At 34.6% G+C, this 5,077-nt stretch overlaps 1 pseudogene; it reads right to left on the bottom strand.

The window, feature by feature from the left end:
• Positions 1-4,001: 4,001 nt before the first annotated feature.
• On the bottom strand, positions 4,002-4,789 carry LOC121475104 (annotated as a pseudogene).
• Between the last annotated feature and the right edge of the window lie 288 nt (positions 4,790-5,077).

The raw sequence follows: 5,077 nt of genomic DNA, 5'->3' as shown, positions 1-5,077 counted from the left end.
GACATTTGAAACTAAAGTGTATTATGCTAAGTGAAATAAGTCAGAGAAAGACAAACACCATATGGTTTCACTTATATGTGGAATTTAAGAAATAAAACAGATGAACATAGGGGAAGGGAAAAAGAGAGGGAAGCAAACCATAAGAGACTCTTAACTTAAGACAACAAACTGGGGATTGATGGAGGGGAGATGAGTGGGGGATGTACTTGGTGCTGATGGGCATTAAGGAGGGCACTTGTTGGGATGAGCACTGGGTATTGTATTTAAGTGATGAATCACTAAATTCTACTCCTGAAACCAATATTACAGTATATGTTAACTAACTAAAATTTAAATAAAAATTTGAAAAAGAAAAAATGAAATAGGCCTCAAATAACATCATCCTTTAGTTCAAAATTCCCAAAGCTTTCCTATACAACTCTGAGTAAAATCAAAAGTCCTTTCCATTGTCTACCTTGGCCTTACACAATCTGTCTTCCTAAGACTTCTCTATCTTCTTTTCCACTACCCTTTATTTATTTCTTCTTACTCAGGTACACTGAATCCTTGATCATACTGAAAAGAAAAATTAAACATATTCCTACATTTGGGCTATATTACTTTATATTCAAGTGATCTGGCATATTTCTGACCCAAACCATGGCTTATTTTCTTATTTTTAAAACTTCGTTATAATTGTATCTTCAGTAAACTTCACTTTCTGTGGTTAAAAAAAAAATGGCTTTCCTTTACTTTCTTGATATCTGATTAAATGTCACCTGACCACGCAATATGAAACAAGTCCATCCATAATGCACATGAACTACTTATCCATTTATCAATTTATTGTTTGTTTTCTTGTGGCATTTAAAGCCATCTGACATGCTATGTTTTTATACATTATTCTTTATAAAAATTCTTAATTTAGAATGGAGGTTCCATATAGGGAGACTATTTTTTGTTCCTTTTTTGTTTTTTTTCCTAGAACCCAGAAAAATGATTTGCATATTCTAAATTTTCAATAATTAAACAAATATGTACCTAAATCTCAATAATTTTCCTAGCCTCTATATTTACACTTTCTAAACTAATTGCTCTTCCTATGTTCATCTTTAATGATGCCTAGATATTGATTTGATTTACATGCATTTTTAAATGATTATCACAATAGGTTCAGGTAATCTCCCTCTTCCCATATAGATGAAATAAAAAGAAAAGAAATGAAAGGGAAAAAAATTCCCCTTGTGATGAGAACTCAGTATTTACTTCTAACAACTTTCCTATATATTATACATCAGTGTCAACTGTAATCACCATGTTGTACATTATTACTTCTCTAGTACTTATTTATCTTATAACTGGAAAATTCATACCTATTGACCTTCTTCCTCTAGTTACTTCTCCTCCACCTTCCCTCTGGTAACAAGTACTCTGATCCTTTTTTAATGTTTGTTTTAAAATACCACATACAAGTGAAAAGCATACATTACTTTTCTTTCTCAGACCTATTTTATTTAGCAGAATACCTTCAGAGTTCATCCATATTGTTGCAAGTGGTAGGATTTTATTTCTTATGGCTGAATAATATTCCAGTGTGTGTGCATGTGTGTGCTTCTATGGGACAGACACTTAGGTTGTTTCCATGTCTTGACTATTATAAATAACAATGCTATGAACATGGAGATGCAGATATCTTTTTGAACTAATGGATATATCCCAGAAGTGGAATTGTTGAATCATATGGTAGTTATATAATTTTTCAGGATCCTTCAACTTGTTTTCCACAATGGCTGTAAAGATTTATAATCCCAGCAGTAGTCCATAAGGGTTCTCTTTTTCCATGTCATTATTTGTTATATCTTGTCTTTCAAAGATGGCCATTATAATAGGCATGAGGTATTATCTCATTATGATTTTAATTGGCATTTCCACAATGACTTGATATTGGACCTTTTTTTATGTACCTACAGGTATTTTGTATTTCTTCTTTGAAGAAATCTCTATTTAGTCCTTTACCCATTTTTAATTAAGTTATTTTTTTTTTTGCCAGGGATTCGTAATAGTTTTTAAAATATATATTTAGGATATTAGTCTCTTAATAGATATATGGTTTACAAATATTTTTTCCCTTTCCATGAGTTGCCTTTTCACTATGTTCATGTTTTCTTTGCTGTGCAGAAGCTTTTTAGTTTGGGGGGGATCCCTGGGTGGCGCAGCGGTTTGGCGCCGGCCTTTGGCCCAGGGCGCGATCCTGGAGACCCCGTATCGAATCCCACAGCAGGCTCCCGGTGCATGGAGCCTGCCTTCTCCCTCTACCTGTGTCTCTGCCCCTCTCTCTCTCTCTCTCTCTCTGTGACTATCATAAATAAATAAAAAAATTTAAAAAAATATTTAGAAGCTTTTTAGTTTGACATAGCCCCACTTGTTTATTTTCAATCCTGTTGCTTGTGTTTTTGGTGTTATCTACAAATTCAGTACCAAGACCCATATCAAGGAGCTTTATTCATGTTTTCTTCTAAAAGTTTCATGGTTTCAGGTCTTACATTTAAATCTTCAGTCCATTATGAGTTAATTTTTGTGAGTGGTGTAAGATATGAATCCAGTCTCTTGTTTTACATTGAATACTCAATTTTCCAGGACTATTTATTGAAGAAATGTCTTTTCTCCATTGAATATTCTTGGTTCTGTGCTTGGGTTTATTTCTGGGCTTTTGATACATTTCCACTGATCTATCAATTTTAATGCCAGTACCATACTGTTTTTGATGACAATAGCTTTATAACCTAAAATCAGGAATTGTTATTCCTCCTGCTTTGTACTTCTTTCTCAGAATTTCTTTGGCTGTTAGGAGTTTTTTGTGGTTCCATATAAATTTTAGGAGCATTTTTCCTACTTCGGAAAAAATGTCAGTTCAAATCCTGATAGAATTTGTATTGAACCTATAGATGGCTTTTTGTAGTACTGGCATTTTAACAACATTAATTCTTCTAATCCATGACCATGGGATAACTTTCCATTTATTTGTGTCTTCTTCAATTTTTTTTAAAACTTTATTTTGTAGTTTTCTGAGCAAAGATCTTTTATTTTTTTAGCTAAATTTATTCCTAAGTACTTTATTACTTTTGATGCTATTGTAAGTGGGATTTTTAATTTTTTTCAGAAAATCCTTTGTTAGTGTATTGAAAAGCTACTGATTTTTATGCTAATTGTGTATCTTGAAACTTACTAAATTCATTGATTAGATCTAATAGTTTTTTTGGTTGAATATTGAGAGTTTTCTACATATAAAATCATATCATCTGCAAATAGAGACAATTTTACCTCTTTCTTTCCAATCCTAATACCTTTCATTTATTTTCCTTGCCTGACTGCTATAGCTAGGACTTCCAGTAGTATATTAAATATGAGTGCTGAGAGTGGGCACCCTTGTTTTAGTTTATATAATAGAAAATTCATCCAGAACTTCTGTGCTCACAAACTATTACTGTGGTCCACAGAATATGGGTTCTTGATGTTGTACTTAGCCTTTATATTTATTCCTTATGTAGGTAATCTTTTAATTTTTTCTAGAAAGTTTTAAACTTACTAAATATTAAGATCATGCTTTAACTCTTTACTATAAAACCATGTCCTGGACAATGCTGAGCACAAGTTCTTAATAAAGACTTAATTCATCTATTGACTGGCAGTATTAATTTTCCCTTTATTCTTTTTTTTTCCAGGCAGGTGAAACAATTTTATTTCACAGTTTAAAACCACAAAGACACTATGTTCTTCATATAAAAACATTAGTACAGATAACTATACTTTCTAGAAAATGATTATATAGACCCTCTCAAAGAAAAATGCACACCATTATATGGTTCAGACAAGTTACTTGGGAAAAACACATCTGGACTGATTCCTAAAACATACCAGAAGACCATGCCGCATCTTTTGGTTCAAAGTATAGATTACTGTCATCAGTAAGGGCTCCTGCATTCTTACATATTTGATAATACATATATAGATTGGTTTGTGACTTAATGCTCCATTGGTTCATCAGCCTTTTCTGCAGGTTCATCAGCAGTTTGAGCAGGCTGTGCCTTTCTCTGTGGTCTTTCTTCAAAACCTTCCAGGAACGGAGATACATCATCATCATCATAAATCGTAAACTCCAAGTCTTTACCAACAATTCAATGGAAACATTCTTTGTAGTTAGGTCCTGTTCTGCAGGAAGTGTCTCTCGTAAGGCACGCAGACCATGTTTAACCAGTTCATTCAAATTGCACTCCATAAACCCAGACATATGTCTCTCCAAGTAAGTACGACCTGATTGAGAACGGGCTCCAATGGACATGGCTCTACAGTCAAAATAGTTGGCAGATGGACAGGTTTGGAAAATGTGAGGGCCCATATCATCATAACCAGCAACGAGCAGTCCAACACCATATGGTCTCCGGCCATACCGTTGTGTTGGTATCTGGGTCTTGCTTCCAATTAGAGATACAAGACGAGACACAGGAAGAGGTCTGTCAAATACAAATCTGGAATCCAAACACTCCTGGCGCATAAAATTACATAACAGTCCAGCATCAGCAGTAAGTCCCGCAACTGAGATACCAATATGGTTATCAACATGAAGAATTTTCTGATGAGCTGCAAGCTCTGACTGTGCTCTCTTCAATGCAACCAACACTGCATGGGTTTTTGATTTCAGACCAACTGTGGCTGAACCTTGTTTGACAGCTTCCATTGCATATTCAATGTGATGAATCCTGCCCTGAGGGCTCCAAACAGTGACGTCGTTGTCATACTGGTTGCGAAACATGGTTCTGGTGGGTCCCGCTGCGGCCTCCGGCACAGGTGGCGGCTTCAGGAGCGCGGCCAATTTTCCCTTTATTCTTACATAAAACACAGCCCCTCAAACTTTTGGCAGTTTGAACCTTCATAAGAAGTTTTCTCTTTAAAATACAATTGATTATTAACAACATGTAGGTATATCTCACTTATCTTTGCATTTGTAGAATGGAGAACAGCGCTTGGCAACTACCAAGAGCTTTGGAACTTATTTCTGAACAATAAAATAATCAAAGTTTCATCACTCACAACCTCAGAT

The sequence above is a fragment of the Vulpes lagopus genome, chromosome 13, assembly GCF_018345385.1.
Source record: "Vulpes lagopus strain Blue_001 chromosome 13, ASM1834538v1, whole genome shotgun sequence".
In the NCBI taxonomy this organism is placed as follows: domain Eukaryota; kingdom Metazoa; phylum Chordata; class Mammalia; order Carnivora; family Canidae; genus Vulpes; species Vulpes lagopus.
This window is presented reverse-complemented; position numbering and strand designations above follow the sequence as displayed.